General features: G+C 46.2%; 1 protein-coding gene and 5 non-coding genes across 6 annotated transcripts in view; all 6 read left to right on the top strand.

The window, feature by feature from the left end:
• CLCN5 (chloride voltage-gated channel 5) overlaps nt 1-16,483 on the top strand; it is a 188,774-nt gene that overhangs the window by 93,537 nt on the left and 78,754 nt on the right. The gene's annotated exons all lie outside the window — the stretch shown is intronic.
• Nucleotides 8,912-8,994, top strand: MIR502B (microRNA 502b). Its single transcript, NR_129775.1, has one exon. It is a non-coding gene; the product is annotated as a microRNA 502b (primary transcript).
• On the top strand, nt 9,381-9,478 carry MIR362 (microRNA 362). The gene has a single exon (NR_129721.1). It is a non-coding gene; the product is annotated as a microRNA 362 (primary transcript).
• Nucleotides 10,676-10,759, top strand: MIR500 (microRNA 500). Its single transcript, NR_129773.1, has one exon. It is a non-coding gene; the product is annotated as a microRNA 500 (primary transcript).
• Nucleotides 12,789-12,866, top strand: MIR660 (microRNA 660). The gene has a single exon (NR_129788.1). It is a non-coding gene; the product is annotated as a microRNA 660 (primary transcript).
• Nucleotides 14,700-14,784, top strand: MIR502A (microRNA 502a). Its single transcript, NR_129774.1, has one exon. It is a non-coding gene; the product is annotated as a microRNA 502a (primary transcript).

The raw sequence follows: 16,483 nt of genomic DNA, 5'->3' as shown, positions 1-16,483 counted from the left end.
GACTTCACATTCCAGGATGTCAGGCTCTAGGTGAGTGATCACACCATCATGATTATGTGGGTCATGAAGATCTTTTTTGGATAGTTCTTCTGTGGGCTTCCCTGGTGGCTCAGAGGTTAAAGCGTCTGCCTCCAATGCGGGAAACCTGGGTTCGATCCCTGGGTCACGAAGATCCCCTGGAGAAGGAAATGGCAACCCACTCCAGTATTCTTGCCTGGAGAATCCCATGGACAGAGGAGCTTGGTAGGCTACAGTCCACCAGGTCACAAAGAGTCGGACACAACTGAGTGACTTCACTTTCACTTTCTGTGTACTCTTGCCACCTCTTCTCAATATCTTCTGCTTCTGTAGGTCCATACCATTTCTGTCCTTTATTGTGTCCATCTTTGCATGAAATGTTCCCTTGGTATCTCCGATTTTCTTGAAGAGATGTCTAGTCTTTCCCATTCTATTGTTTTCCTCTATTTCTTTGCATTGATCGCTGAGGAAGGCTTTGTTATCTCTCCTTGCTTTTCTCTGGAACTCTGCATTCAAATTGGTATATCTTTCCTTTTCTCCATTGCTTTTCACTTCCCTTCTTTTCTCAGCTATTTCTAAGGCCTCCTTAGACAAGCATTTTTCTTTTTTGCATTTTTTTTTTCTTGAGGACGGTCTTGATTCCTGTCTCAAATACAGTGGCCTGTACCTCTATCCATAGTTCATCAGGCACTCTATCAGATCTAGTCCCTTAAATCTATTTCTCACTTCCACTGTATAGTCATAAGGGATTTGATTTAGGTCATAACTGAATGGTCTAGTGGTTTTCTCAACTGTCTTCAGTTTTGGTCTGAATTTGTCAATAAGGAGATCGTGATCTGAACCACAGTCAGCTCCCGGTCTTTTTTTTTTTTTGCTGACTGTATAGAACTTCTCCATCTTTGGCTATAAAGAATATAATCAATCTGATTTCAGTGTTGACCATCTGGTGATGTCCATGTGTATAATCTTCTCTTGTTTTGTTGGAAGAGGGTGTTTGCTATGACCAGTGCGTTCTCTTGGCAGAACTCTATTAGCCTTTGCCTTGCTTCATTTTGTACTCCAAGGCCAAATTTCCCTGTTAGTGCGGGTGTTCCTTGATGTCTTACTTTTGCAAAAGGACATCTTTTTGGGGTGTTAGTTCTAGAAAGTCTTGTAGGTCTTCATAGATGTTCAACTTCAGCTTCTTTAGCAATACTGGTCAGGGCATAGACTTGGATTACCGTGATATTGAATGGTTTGCCTTGAAAACGAACAGGTCATTCTGTTGTTTTTGAGATTGCATCTGAGTACTGCATTTCGGACTCTTTTGTTGACTATGAGGGCTACTCCATTTCTTTTAAGGGATTCCTGCCCGCAGTAGTAGATGTAATGGTCATCTGAGTTAAATTCACCCATTCCAGTCCATTTTAGTTCGTTGATTCCTAGAATGTCGACGTTCACCCTTGCCATCTCTTTTTTAACCACTTCCAATTTGCCTTGATTCATGGACCTAACATTCCAGGTTCCTATGTAGTATTGCTCTTACATCATCGAACCTTGCTTCTATCACCAGTCCCATCCACAACTGGGTGTCGTTTTTGCTTTGGCTCCATCCCTTCATTCTTTCTGGAGTTATTTCTCCACTGATCTCCAGTAGCATATTGGGCACTTACTGACCTGGGGAGTTCATCTTTCAGTGTCCTATCTTTTTGCCTTTCATACTATTCATGGGGTTCTCAAGAATACTGAATTGGTTTGCCATTCCCATCTCCAATGGACCACATTCTGTCAGACCTCTCCACCATGACCCATCAGTCTTGGGTGGCCCCGCAAGGCATGGCTTAGTTTTATTGAGTTAGACAAGGCTGTGGTCCATGTGATCAGATTGACTAGTTGTCTGTGATTGTGGTTTCAGTCTGTCTGCCCTCTGATGCCCTCTCTTAGTGCCCTATCTCAGATAGATAAGGTAAGAGGCTTATGAAAGCTTCCTTATGGGAGAGGCTGACTGAGGGGGAAACTGGGTCTTGTTCTGATGGGCGGGGCTATGGTCAGTAGATCTTAATTCCAATTATCTGTTGATGGGGCTATGTTCCCTCCCTGTTGTTTGACCTGAAGCCAAACTATGGTGGAGGTAATGAAGATAATGAGGTCCTCCATTGCCAAATGAAATAATGCCATTTGCAGCAACATGGATAGACTTAGAGATTGTCATACTAAGTGAAGTGAGTCAGATAAAAGCAAATACCATATGTTGTGACTTATACATGAAGTCCTAAGAAATGGTACAAATGAACTTATCTACAAAACAGAAATAGGGTCACAGATGTAGAAAACAATCTTAAGGTTACCAGCGAGGAAAAGAGGAGAGGGAGAAACTGAGAGATTGGGATTAACATATACACACTACTATATTTAAAATAGACAAATAAGGATCTTCTGCACAGGCAACTCTACTTAATACTCTATATAATGACCTATATGGGAAAAGAATCTAAGAAAGAGTGGATATATGTATATGTATAACTGACTTACTTAGCTGTACAGCAGAAAGTAGCACAACACTGTAAATAAAATGTGTGTGTGTGTGTGTGTGTGTTAGTCAGTAAGTTGTGTCCAACTCTTTGAGACCCCATGGATTGTAGGCCACCAGGCTTCTCTGTCCATGGCATTCTCCAGGCAAGAGTATTGGAGTGGTTGCCATTTCCTCTTCCAGGGGATCTTCCCGACCCAGGGATTGAACCCTGGTCTCCTGCGTTGCAGGAAGATTCTTTATTGTTTGAGCTACAGGGAAGTCACAGGGAGTAAATGTTTCCACTCAGTTTTGAACCAAGGACCTCTCCCATGTTAGGTGAGTGTGATTACCACTACACTGTGGAACCTACTATATCAACTATACTCCAATAAATTTTTTTTTAAGAAAAAGGCCTACTGTGTTCTCAGAACAACAACGAGGTCATTCCGACATGGGAAGTAGTGAGATTTGATAGCAGAAATGGAAAACTGATGATTAGTATGTATCAATTAGTATGTACAATTCCCCTGGCTATCCAGTGGTTAGGAGTCTGTGTTCTCACTGCTGAGGGTCCAACCCCTGGTTGGGGAACTAAGATCCTGAAAGCTGCGGGGAACAGCCAAGAAAATAAAAAAGAAATTAGGATCCAAATAAAGTCCATACATTGCATTTGGTTGATAGGTATCTGAAGTCTCTGAATTATACCTTCTCCCACCATCTATATTTTTTCTTTGATTGTAAAGTGGGCCATTTGTCCTGCAATGTCCTACAGACTGGATTTTTCTGATTGCATCCCTGTGGTGTAGTTTACATGTTGCTGTCCCTTGTTTGTATTTCCTATAAATTGATAGTTGTATCTAGAAGCCTGAAGAGATTCAGGCTTAATTTTGGAGAAGTGGGCAGGAATACTTCCATCAAGAGGCATATAATGGTTGGTTGTCCTTTCTTTGGTGATGTTAGTTGCCATTGATGCTCGATTCCTGGGGCCATTATTTCATTAGGCCTGTAAAATAATGATACTCTGATTCCATTATTCTTTCTTCATTTATTAAGTAGAATACTTCTATAAAGGAAAACTTACCCTCAACTACTGTTTGATTACCCAGTGCTACAGTTTTTACAGAAAAGACAGATACATGATTGATTCTCTTTATTTATCAGTTCTGAAAGTAATGAGTTGGCTCAGTAGCATACTCCAAAAAGGATCTTGAAAAAAAATTATTGTCATAAGCTCATGGATTTAGATATATTTGATCTTCCCATTGTGGTTCTTGTCCTCAGTAGAGCTCAAATGTCCCATCTTAGCCAGGAGAGCATCTTCAAGTTGGTTTTTGAGTTCTTTGGGCATGGCCCCAGTACTTATTCAAGAGATTCTCTGCTTTACGGATTGATTTTGTTCCAGTCTTATCTTAGACGTCTTCCCCAGATCTGTAATTTACCATATCTTCAATAAGCCTTGGTTCCTTTTTTATAACACATGGTATTTGGAGGCCTTATTCTAGGCCCTACAGGTTGCCTCTGGATTGGTCATTGTTTTCAGGGTTATTCAGTGATCAGAACGACAACAAAAAAGCTTGATCATGTTTCTAGATAAAACATGAAATCAGGGAGTTTCTTGGTGGTCTAGTGGTTGGGACTCTGTGCTTTCATTGCCAAGGGCACGTGTTCAATCCCTGGTTAGGGAACTAAGATCCCACAAGCCGTGTGGTGCCACCAAAAGAAAAACAAAAAAACAAAAGAAAACCCCACATGAGATCATTCTTACATTTCCAATTCAAAATCAGATCACACGGGTTTTACGTGCCTTTGTTTTAAAAGCATTGTTCTGACTGTTGTGTGGTAAATAGACTATAAGAGAGAGCAAGTGCAGAAACAGGGAGAACAATTGAAATAATTCAGGTGACAAGTTGATGGAGACATGGTGGTGGTGTTGAAAGTGAAAACTGGTCAGATATGGATCTATTTTAAAGTTAGGGCCAATTGGATTTACTGATATATTGGATATGACGTATGAAAGAAAGAGGGGTCAAAGATGAACTGTTCTTTTTCCTCTTTTTCATGTATGAGTTGGCCATCTGTGCTGACACTGCTTGTATGGGTGCCCTAGTTTTCTGCTCTGTTCCCCTGTCTCCAATCTTAATGCCCAGATGCGGGTACTGTCTCAGTGCAATGTACCTGGGCAAGGATTCACAGAAGATAAGTGTCTTCTGCACAGAGAAGAATGGCGCGCCAGTCACCTCTCCTCATTCCTTTCACAGATCTTTTTTAGCATCTCTTGGATTTAGGAATCTAAGCATACATCAGAAATGCTCGGCTCACTGTCCTTTGACCTTGTGCCAAAGAATAAAATTCCTCACTCCCATTAAGCCTGCCTTCCTGTGTTCAAGGGGCTGGGAAAAGTGAGGATTTTCTGTTCTTCCCACACCACTCCTGAGAGCCCTCTCATTTGCTGCTTTTTTCTAATCCTTGGTACCTGGTTGCTAAGTGCTTTCTACTAGAGTGTGCCAGGGCAGGGATTTAGAGCAGGCTGAGCCTAATCTGCAGATGGAAGCACAGAGTGCCTGTACATCATCTCCCTCTTCTTCCGGCCATTATTTACTTACTTCCTACTACGTACTGGATAGTCTGCTGGCTGTAGGGAGCCAGCAGCAAACAGGACGCTCATATTACTCTGAGTATACTGGCTAGTGGACACATAAAGGAGGATGAGTCTCATTTGTATCCCCTGTGCAGGTGTGCACACATGCTGGTGAATGAGATTATACTCTTTAGTGTCCACTGTCCAAGCACCCTGCCCCACCACCATGACAGCTGGGCATCTATGGAGGGGTGAGAACCTGCATGCAGAGTCCCATTGACAAAGTGAGCAGGGATGGAGCCTTCCTGCCCTTACCCTGCCCTTGCATACCTCCCAGGAAGAGCAGTGAGCTGTCTCAGTGTTCTTCCTTTGAGAAGTTATTTAATAGAAGGCACACTACTTGTTAGTGCTGGTCTCTCGTTCATAGATACCAGACATACAGCACACCATCAAGATAGATAGGAGAGTGAGCATGCGCGGGAGGTCCACACATGGCCATGTTTGCAACATACACAGGCAGATGAGCTTCCAGAGACAGGAGACACTGGAATCTTTGGTTTCATACTCACAGGGGCAAAGACCCCATTCTCATTCATCCACTGGTATTGTTTTTTTTTTTTTTTTCTATTTCTCCTCCATCTCTCTCCCCTTTCCTCTCCACCCCTCGCCCCAGGCACACATGGACCCTCACTGAGAGTTCACTTCGTAAGTCATTCTCCTCTGCTACTTATATACATGGGAAACATTAAGGAGAGGGAGCCTCCTCACCTCTTCCTTCTCCTGTCCGTTGCCTAAGGGAGGGCGAGCTTTCTAAAATTCCCTCCAACAGTCAGGGTTTTCAGGAGGGAAGCCTCAGCTCCCTCATTCTCTTGTATGGAGGGCATGTGCTTCCCTGCTCGCCCCCTCTGCCGCCACCCCACATGCTGAACTTCACTCACAATGCATCCCCAGTATGAATGCACAGGCTCTGACTCCACTGCTCTTGCAGCTGAACAGCGAACTGTCTAAATACCATTCCTGTAGGCTGCATTTGCACAAGCAGTCCAGGGTGCACTTTCCTGTTGCAGCCGTTCCTCCCTGTGCTCACACTCGCTCTCTCCCCCGCCTTTTCTCAGACACACACACAGAGTAGAGGACAGGGAAACTTCTGATGTTTTCCTTCACATTCTTTAATATGAGGATAGGGTGTAAACTTTGTTGATAAGGGAGATTAAGGGAGAGACAGACTCCTCAACTCACTTACACACAAAGGAATTAAAGAGAATAAATCTATTCTCTCCCCCGCCCCCTCCGCCCACCACAGGTATACTCAGTTTGATGGGTATTCAGACCTCTTTCCTCTCCCCTGTCCCTTGTGTGCAGGAGGGTGACCCCTGCCCTTAAAAATGCACACTCACTCAAATACATGGATGCATATAAGTGGAGGGTAAGAAATACAAGTAATGATAGCCATGTGCTAGGTACTGTGCTCCATTTTGTGTTTATTTGTCATCCTGTTTAATTTTCGTGCACCATTAGGAAGTAGGCTTTCAGTTCAGTTGCTCAGTTGTGTCTGACTCTTTGTGACCCCATGAACCACAGCACGCCAGGCCTCCCTGTCCATCACCAACTCCCGGAGTTTACCTAAACTCATGTCCATTGAGTCGGTGATGCCATCCAACCATCTCATGCTCTGTCGTCCCCTTCTCCTCCTGCCTCCAATCCCTCCCAGAATCAGAGTCTTTTCCAATGAGTCAACTCTTCACATGAGATGGCCAAAATATTGGAGTTTCAGCTTCAACATCAGTCCTTCCAATGAACACCTAGGACTGATCTCCTTTAGGATGGACTGGTTGGATCTCCTTGAAGTCCAAGGGACTCTCAAGAGTCTTCTCCAACACCACAGTTCAAAAACATCAATTCTTCAGTGCTCAGCTTTCTTTATAGTCCAACTCTCACATCCATACATGACCACTAGAAAAACCATAGCCTTGACTAGACAGACCTTTGTTGGCAAAGTAATGTCTCTGCTTTTGAATATGCTATCTAGGTTGGTCATAACTTTCCTTCCAAGGAGTAAGCATCTTTTAATTTCATAGCTGCAATCACCATCTGCAGTGATTTTGGAACCCCCCAGAAATAAAGTCAGCCACTGTTTCCACTATTTCCCCATCTATCTGCCATGAAGTGATGGGACCAGATGCCATGATCTTAGTTTTCTGAATGTTGCGCTTTAAGCCAACTTTTTCACTCTCCTCTTTTACTTTCATCAAGAGGTTCTTTAGTTCTTCACTTTCTGCCATAAGGATGGTGTCATCTGCATATCTGAGGTGATTGATATTTCTCCCGGCAATCTTGATTCCAGCTTGTGCTTCTTCCAGTCCAGCGTTTCTCATGATGTACTCTGCATAGAAGTTAAATAAGCAGGGTGATAATATACAGCCTTGACGTACCCCTTTTCCTACTTGGAACCAGTCTGTTGTTCCATGTCCAGTTCTAACTGTTGTTTCTTGACCTGCATACAGGTTTCTCAAGAGGCAGGTCAGGTGGTCTGGTATTCCCATCTGTTTCAGAATATTCTACAGTTTACTGTGATCCACACAGTCAAAGGCTTTGGCATAGTCAATAAAGCAGAAATAGATGTTTTTCTGGAACTATTCTTGCTTTTTCCATGATCCAGCGGATGTTGGCAATTTGATCTCTGGTTCTTCTGCCTTTTCTAAAACCAGCTTGAACATCTGGAAGTAGGCTTTATTGACCCCATTTTTCAGACATGTTGACTCTCTAAGTTCATTTGTGGTGGAACTTGGATTTGAAACAGGGTTATGTGAACACAGGAGTCCATGGTTTTCCCTCCACACCACTGTAAAGTCCCAGCAGCAGCAGCATCTCCTGGGAACCTGTTAAAAATGTAAATTCTTGGGCCCTTCCCCAGGCCTGTGGAGTTGGATACGCCTATAACCTGAGTATTACCAAGCTCTCCAGGTGATCCTCTGAGAAGGCAATGGCACTCCCACTCCAGTACTCTTGCCTGGAAGATCCATGGACGGCGGAGCCTGGTAGGCTGCAGTCCATGGGGTCGCACAGAGTCGGACACGACTGAAGCGACTTAGCAGCAGCAGCAGCAGCCAGGTGATCCTGATGCATGTCAGAGTTTGAGAACAACTGCACTCAACTATGGTGTTCCCTGGTGGCTCAGATGGTAAAGAATCTGCCTACAGTGCGGGAGACCCGGCTTCAATCTCTGGGTCAGGAATATCCCCTGGAGAAAGGAATGGCTGCCCATACCGGTATTCCTGCCTAGAGAATTCCATCCATGGACAGAAGAGGCTGGCAGGCTATCCAGTATGTGAAGTGAGGTGAAGTGAAGTGAAGTCGCTCAGTCATGTCCGACTCTTTGTGACCCCGTGGACTGTAGCCCACCAGGCTCCTCCGTCCATGGGATTCTCCAGGCAAGAATACTGGAGTGGGTTGCCATTTCCTTCTCCAGGGGATCTTCCTGACCCAGGCATCAAACCCAGGTCTCCCACATTGCAGGCAGATGCTTTAACCTCTGAGCCACCAGGGAAACCCAGTATGTAGTCGCATGTTAATAAGCCTCAGTGATATTCATTCATTCGCTCTTTCCTCTCACCCTCTTCTCCTCTCGGTCTCTTTGCCCTTGTAGGTTTATACTTCTTTGTTGTTGGTTTGTTGTTGTCATCTGAGAGAACAGAAAAGACATGTGTTCAACTAGACATCTTCATTGTGAAGCTTCAGAACCTTCTCTTCCGTATCACGAGTAAGCAGCTTCTGTGAAGAAGACTGAGCCCACTCATTAAGCCCACGTGGGACCGCCTGTTCTGGCTCCCCTCTCTAATTCTTGCTCCCCAGGTGAGAGTGCTTTGTGAATGCAATCCACCTGGGCAAGGATTCTGAATGTGAGAGCTCCCATCTTCCATATGGGACAGAGCACCTTTCCAGCCTCTTCCCAGCTATGTCACCAATGTTTATTGATCACCTCTTCCATACACGGTACCAAGCTGGGTGGTGAGCCTATAGTCATGAACAGGCACACCATGTCCCTGCCCTCATGTTGCTTACAGTTGAGGGAGGAGAATGGAATTCTTCATCAGCCTTTGCTCCACCTGCCCTGAGGGTGGGTGGGCCACAGAATGGACGTCTCATTGCTGCTGTCACCCAGAAGTACACAAAAGCAGGAACCGTGTCTGATCTCATGCAGAAAGTTCTCTGCCTCTCTGTACAATCAATCCTCAGTGTATATACATGAGACCAAGACTGTGTCATAGCTGTACACACACAGGGCAGGTGCCTGAGCCTTCTTGTCTGCTCCCCCTCTCGAATCCTTGGAACCTAGGTGTGAGTGCTGCTCTAGTGCAACACACCTATTCAAGGATTCAAAGAGGCTGAGCCTGGTCTACGTGGAGAAGGACCGAGTACCGATACATGACCTCTTCCACTGACTCATTGTCTTTCAAACATTTCATTTCCTAGGAGGTATGCTGCACTGGGTGGCAGAGATTCACTGGTGAATGATATGGACTGACCCAGAGTCCTCAACCCTGGGCTCTCTGGAGGACAGGTGGGAGAAAGGGCCTCAATCCCCTGTAGCAGGCTTACACCTATGTCAGGGTGTGAGCTTTCTCTTTATTCTGGCTTCCTACATTCATACACTAATGGGGAAGCATGCAGTGGGTGATGGCACAATCAGTCATCGCCCTCCCTGAGCTCATAGTTGGTCAGAGGAGTGGAAAGGGGTAAAGTAGCCCCTTTACCATGCCATCCCCAGTATGTGCATACACATGCATACCCACCTCCGCCCCTTGCTAGATCATGCCAGCTTTTTTGTTAACCTCCAGATGCACAGCCAACACGTGTGAACTTTCACGTACGATCTGAAAAAGGTGCTGCTCACAGCCTGTATTCAGAGGCTCTGTCTGAGAGAGAATGGCCATGGGACCTTGTGCGTGGTGATGAGTATACATGTACATGCTGGGGAGGAGGGCTCAGTCTGTTAAAAGCATGATGCCTTGTGGGGATGGGTCCATGAGAATTAAATATGTACATCTGCACACGTACAGGGTGCCAGCACCAGTGCTTTCTGCTCTGTTTCTCCTTTCCTCCTTTGTGCAAAAGTGAGAGTTCCTTCTAAATGCTGTGCCCTGGGGTGGAGATCCTTGAGGGTGAGCCTGCTCTGCGTGGAGCAGGACAGATGATCTGGCTATTACCTCTCAGCTACTTGCTGCATGCTTGCCTGCCGTCTGTCCCTCATTCATTCTTTCCTTCCACAAATAATATTTATGAGGCACTGTGCGACAGACTTGGCCCCTGTCCTCCTGGATCTTCCAGTCCAGAGAGGAAAGTAGACGTTTTCATCACCCATCACTGCTGCATGTACTCAGGGTGAGCAGCCATGCAGGGGACTTACCTGCCCTACCCCACCCCCCAACTTACTAACAAGTACAAAACTTCTCTTCCTCTGTTGCACTGATCCAGGCAGGAGCACCTTCTCTTCAGTTCAATCCTATGTAAATGCAGTGGGCAGGAATGGTGAACCTCCTTGTTAAACATACATGCAAGGTATGCAGGTGCTGGAATCTTCTGTTCTGGCTCCCCCTCTCTAATCCTTGCTACCTGGGTGAGAGTGCTTTCTGAATGCAATGCACCTGGGCAAGGATTCTGAGAGAGGGAGCACCATCTTCGCCTAGAACAAAGCATCTCTGTGTCCCCCTACCTGGTCCCCCCCCACCCCATTCTACAACTACCTGCTCTAGCTCAGGTGCGGTGCTGAGCAACCAACCCATGAGAAAATGCACTGCATCTGGTCCTTCCCTGCAGGTTGGAGAATGGACCCCCTTTCTTTCTTCATGCCCACATGTCGTCAAGGTGGGCAGGCTGCGCATTGGAAATTGACATAGCTGCCCTACATCCTGGTCACAGACAGATGTATGTAGGAGAATCTTTGAAGCCTCAGTACAGTTCCACACAAAGGCACTGTGTGCAGAAGAGGGGCCTGACTGGGTGCATACACATAAACACGTACCACAGGGTGGACCCCTGCTGGGTGCATCCCTCTCCCTTGTTCAGTCTGGGAGCTGGTGCTGTCTTGAATCACTGCCACTGTTTGGGACTCCAAGGCAAGGAGCCTTGTCTACATGTAGGAGGACAGAGCAGCAACCTTTCATCCTTATTTCCCTTCTTCCCCAAGATATTTGAGTGTCTCCTCGATGCCAGATACTATCTCTTCACAGAGAATGTAGCAGGGGTCAAAATGGACACAGTTGTTACCCTTATATTCTGGTGGGTGACTGACAAACACACCAACACATGGATGCTACACACGAATAGGCCACTGTTCAGAGGAATGGAGTAGATCTCTGTGGTTCCTGCTGCCTGATCTATAGACCCAAACATATGCAGGATATGCCAGAACGAGATTTGTCAACACCCCAGCTCCCAGACACACTTAGTGACATAGACCTATGTGCAGAGACTCCTGCTTACATCAAGGGCAGGAGAAATAGGCTGTAATGCTGTCCCACTGCCTCCCCAGCATGTAGACCCACCAACTTTCCTAACCTTCTATGGATAGGATTCAATGATGGAGGCCTTCTCACTGCTGCTCCCATTTGTACTGCTGTGTGGGAGAGAGCCTGTCTTTCCCTTTCTGTAGGATCATGTGTGAACACACTGGATGCAGAAAAGTGAGCCTTCCCTGCACACACACAGCACTTAGGCATAGAGACACAGAAAGTGTGTACCCTGTACCCAGAGTGGCATCCACAGAGTATGCAGGATACTAAGTGTCACTAGCAGTGTGCTGTTTCCCATGTCCAGTTGGCAAGGCAGTGAGCATTTTGCATGCTCCTTCCACAGCCAGAGCTTGGGTGGAAGTTGCCCTTACTGCTTATCTCCCACATGTGTATGCAAAAAGGGCATGTCCCCTTTGCACGATCATAGGATAGTCACCTGTGAGCAGGGCGGTGACATTTCTTGTACACACACACACACACACACATGCTGATAGACTAGATATGAAGAGCCCTGAGCTTCCTATTCAGCTCCCTCTCTCATTCTCAGTACTTGGGGACAGATGCTGTCCCAGTTCATTGCTATTGTATAAAATTTCATAGAGAGGGAATCTCATCCGTGTTTAAAATAGTAGAGTCTTGACATCTGCTATCCCATTCTTTCATCTGTCTCATGTCCTTTTAGAGTGGTGGCTCTCAAAGTGTAGTCACTGGGCTAGGAGCATCAGTATCACCTGGAACACTGTTAGAAATGCAAATTCTTGGGCCCTCTCCCTGAACTGCTAAATTACGGACCACAGCCATGTGTATTCTCACAAGCCTTCTTGCTGGCTCTGATGTTCGCTCAACTTTGAGTCACTGATTTAGTGGAAGTGCTGGGGATGCAGTGGCACACAAGTCAGCCTCCTCTGAGGGACTTAACGTGTAGAGGGTGGGAGGGAACGTGATTCCCCATTTCTTATGCATGTGCCCAGTGTTGCGCCCCTGCGAGCTGTGGCAGAGGTACATCTGCTCACAACTCTCCCCACCTTCGAGAGCCACACACTTGGTGAGCATATGAGGTTAAGCGAGGTTAAGCAAACTCACAGCCAAGACCATGTCAGGGAAGACCCTTATCATTACTTTTCAGGGTATGCACTTAACGCAACACATACGCACATGCATACACACACACTATGTGTAGAAGAATGAACTGCTCCTTCTCCCGTACCCATTGCATATCGGAGCTGTGAATGCTCAAAGCACCTCCTATGTGCATGGATTACAGGAGAGGGGAGCCCTGCCATCAAGTGCCTTCTGCCAAACAATCCAATCAGCATATGTGTATGTACTGATGACTTTTTGTGTGTCATGCACTGGGCTGGGAGCATCCTGCTCAATATGAGATAGCTTCTCTCCTTACAGAACTTCTTGTCTGGTGGAGATGTGGGCTGAATGAACTTCCCTAAGCCTAGAGAAGAGGAACACAGGGCATGCCAGGAATTGAGGCCTCTCATTGTTTACATGCAGATCCACACAGATACACCTAGAGACACATTTCTGCACAAAACTCAAGAGGTAGGAGAGAGGCTTTGTTCATATCTACACTTGTCTGCAGAAGCGTGCGCTTCTTTGTTGTGTGCATGCACTCAAAAGCACATGTGGGGTACAGGTGCCTCGACTGGATTTTCATTTCCACTCTGTCTTCTTGCATCCCAGACTGAGTGTAGGGCAGTGGGCTTGTGCAAGGGTATGAGACTGAGGGACTTCCCTGGTGGCCCAGTGGTTAAGAGTCTGCACTTCCAATGCAGGGGGCACAGGTTTGATCCTGGATCAGGGAACTAAGAGCCCACATGCCATGTGGTGCAGCCAAAAAATTAAAAAAAAAAAAAGGAGGATGTGAGATTGGGAGCCTGAGATTGAAGCCTCTCCAGCATTTGGCCTACCTGTGCTTTGCTGATCTTTCAGTCAGTTAATTGTTGTTGTTTATTAAATAAGTTTAACAATTCTTCATTTATATTTACTTTTGATTACACTGGCCCTGTGTCCCTGCACGTGGGCTTTCTCTAGTTGCGGTGGGAGGGGCCACTCTGGCGGCGTGCGGGCTTCTCACCGTGGTGGCTTCTCTTGCTGCAGAGCACAGGCTCTAGGCGCATGGGCTTTAATAGTTGTGGCTCTTGGGCTTAGTTGCTCCACAGCATGTGGAATCTTCCCAGACCAGGGATCAAACCCACATACTCTGCATTAGCAGGCAGATTCTTATCTACCATACCACCGGGGAAGTCCATCAGTCAGTTATTGATGTGTCATTTCTTTGTCTATCCGTTTAACACATTAACTGAGCTCCTGTTCTTTGGAGATGCCATGGTGACCTAGCCAGTCAGGGACACCAACTTCACTGCCTAGCGGATCCTGGAACAGTCAGCTTTCTCATGACAGTGCCTGTGGATACGTGGGCTCGGGGTGGGAACTACAGTTCCCTTTATCCCCTCACACAGGTGTACCTATGGTGTGCATGGCTGAGCCTTCTGCTCAGCTCCCCCTTTCCTTTCCTTGTGCCCCAAATGTGAGTGCTAGCATAGCGCAGCACACCTGCTCTAGCTCCACAGGTGGGCCCTTTCCTGCAGGTGGAAGGACAAAGCACCTGTGAATCTTCTGGCCTCCCTTCCCCAGGTATTTATTGAGCAAGGTGCTGCTACTAGGCCAGGCAATGGGCATATGAAGTACACAAGAGGGATGTGGTCCTTATCTCGAAGGATATGTGTAGGAGAGTGGACTTCTGTGCCATCTAATATCCTACATATGCTGAGTTCGGTTGTGTGGCAGAATGGAGCTTTTTAAAATTTTGTGTTTGTTTTTAATTGAAGGGCTAATTGTTTTACAATGTTGTGTTGGTTTCTGCTATACATCAGCATGCAGCCATAGGTATACATGTGTCCCCTCCCTCTTGAACCTCCCTCCCACCTTCCACCCCTTTCTACCCCTCTAGGTAGTTACAGAGCAGAATGGGGCTTTTTAGGAATCCCCCTTCTAGTGCTCACAGTGTGCATACTTCTCCTTCCTGCTCTCACACTGACCCAGCCTTGTCTGCATTGAGAGCAGTGGGTGCTTGAGCCTTCTACCCTGCCCACCCCTCTAATCCTTGCTCTCTGGGTGCTAGTGCTGTCTCCATGCGATGCACCTGGACAAGGATTCAGAGAGGGTGGGCTGAACTGCATCAAGGACAGTACCCATATGTCCTCCCTCTTTCCCTCCTTCATTCCCTTTTCCCCTCCCTTCCTGCTTCCTTTTCTCCCTCCTTCCCTTCTGTCTTCCCAGTAAGAATTTTTTTTTCTTATTTTCTTTTTTTCAGTAAGAGTTTTTAAGTGACTGGTGGATACTGGAAAAGCACAGGAGAACAGGATAGATAGGGATTTGGGCTCTCGGTCTGGTGGGCTCATCTGTATTCTAGAAGAAATGTCCTTATTAAATATGTGCTCAGGTGCAGAGAGTGTTAGAGAGTGGGTGTTTTCTGTACTCCCTTCCTGCCTTCTTCTCTACACGCAGCAGCAGGCAGGTACCAGAGCCTTTGTACCCTCTCGACCTCCCTCCTTCTCTCCCTTTCAGCCTAGGAGTGAGTACTATCTCAAGTGTTGTCAGAGCTCTGTTCTAGTCAGAGCTTTGAAAAGAGGGAGCCCCGCCTACATGGGGCAGGCCTGAGTGCATTCTGTGTCTCTTTTCACCTTCCTGAATATTTATGGAGTTTCTGCCATGTGTCAGGTACTGTGTTGAGGATCCAGTAAGGAACCAGGCAGGCAGAATTACGGGATGGTGGGCATCTTTAGGAGAAACCCAGGTCCACAATACAGATGGGCGCAAATGTCGAGAGTGCCAAAGAGTGAACCTAGCTATTTCCCCCCATCCATGGAGGGCACCCTTACCCACTGCCCTCTGAGGATGGAGAGATGTGCACGATTGTCGAGAGGCTTCCTGCCTACAGGATGTGTAGGAGTTTGCACTCATAAGTTGTCCCTGATCTTCCAGGACCTGCAGAGAGGACTGTGAGCTTCCTTAAGATGCCTACTTCATACTGTGCTTGAATTGGATGTGGGTAAAGGGCAGGGGACTCTTCTTACTGTTCATCTTATATGCACAGCACGCAGTATGGAGATGAGAACAGCCTAGATCATAATATTACTGTACTATTGCCATCTCTCTCTCTTTCCTTTTTTGTCTCCCCTAGGGCGTGTAGGTGTATGTTTGAATTTACTCCATCTTTCCTGTCCTTGGTACCTGGGCCTAAGTATTCTCACTGTAGAGCTCCAATACAAGGATTCTAAGAGGGTGAGTCTTAGCACATATATGTGGAATCCAGAAAGATGGTATTGCTGAACATATTTGAAGGGCAGTAGTGGAGATACAGACATAGAGAACAGACTTGTGGACAGTGGGGAAAGAAGAGGGTGGGATGGATTGGCAGAATAGCATGGAAATGTAGACATTACCATATGTAACATAGATAGCCTGTGGGAATTTGCTGCATAATGCAGGGAACTCAAACCTGGTGCTTTGTGACAATCTAGAGGGGTGGAATGCGGTCAGAGGTGGGAGAGAGGTTTATGAGGGAGGGGACGTATGTATACCTATGGCTGATTCATGTTGATGTATGGCAGAAACCAACACAATATTGTAAAGCAATTATCCTCCAATTAAAAATAAAGTTAAGAAAGAAAAGTGTGCATTGTGATCATATAGGAGGACCATTCAGCTTTCCATCACTTCCCTCAGATTTGGTCACTCTTCAAGCAGTTATTTAGGAAGCGTTTATAATGTGCCCGCTACTATGCTGGTTGCTAGAAAAACTGTGCTAAACATGATAGACAACACTGGATGTTTGGCCTTGTGGACACATATTGGGGTTTCTTAGAA

The sequence above is a fragment of the Capra hircus genome (genome assembly GCF_001704415.2).
Source record: "Capra hircus breed San Clemente chromosome X unlocalized genomic scaffold, ASM170441v1, whole genome shotgun sequence".
NCBI lineage: Eukaryota > Metazoa > Chordata > Mammalia > Artiodactyla > Bovidae > Capra > Capra hircus.
The sequence above is the reverse complement of the archived record's forward strand: the minus strand, read 5'-3'. Positions and strand labels throughout refer to the sequence as shown.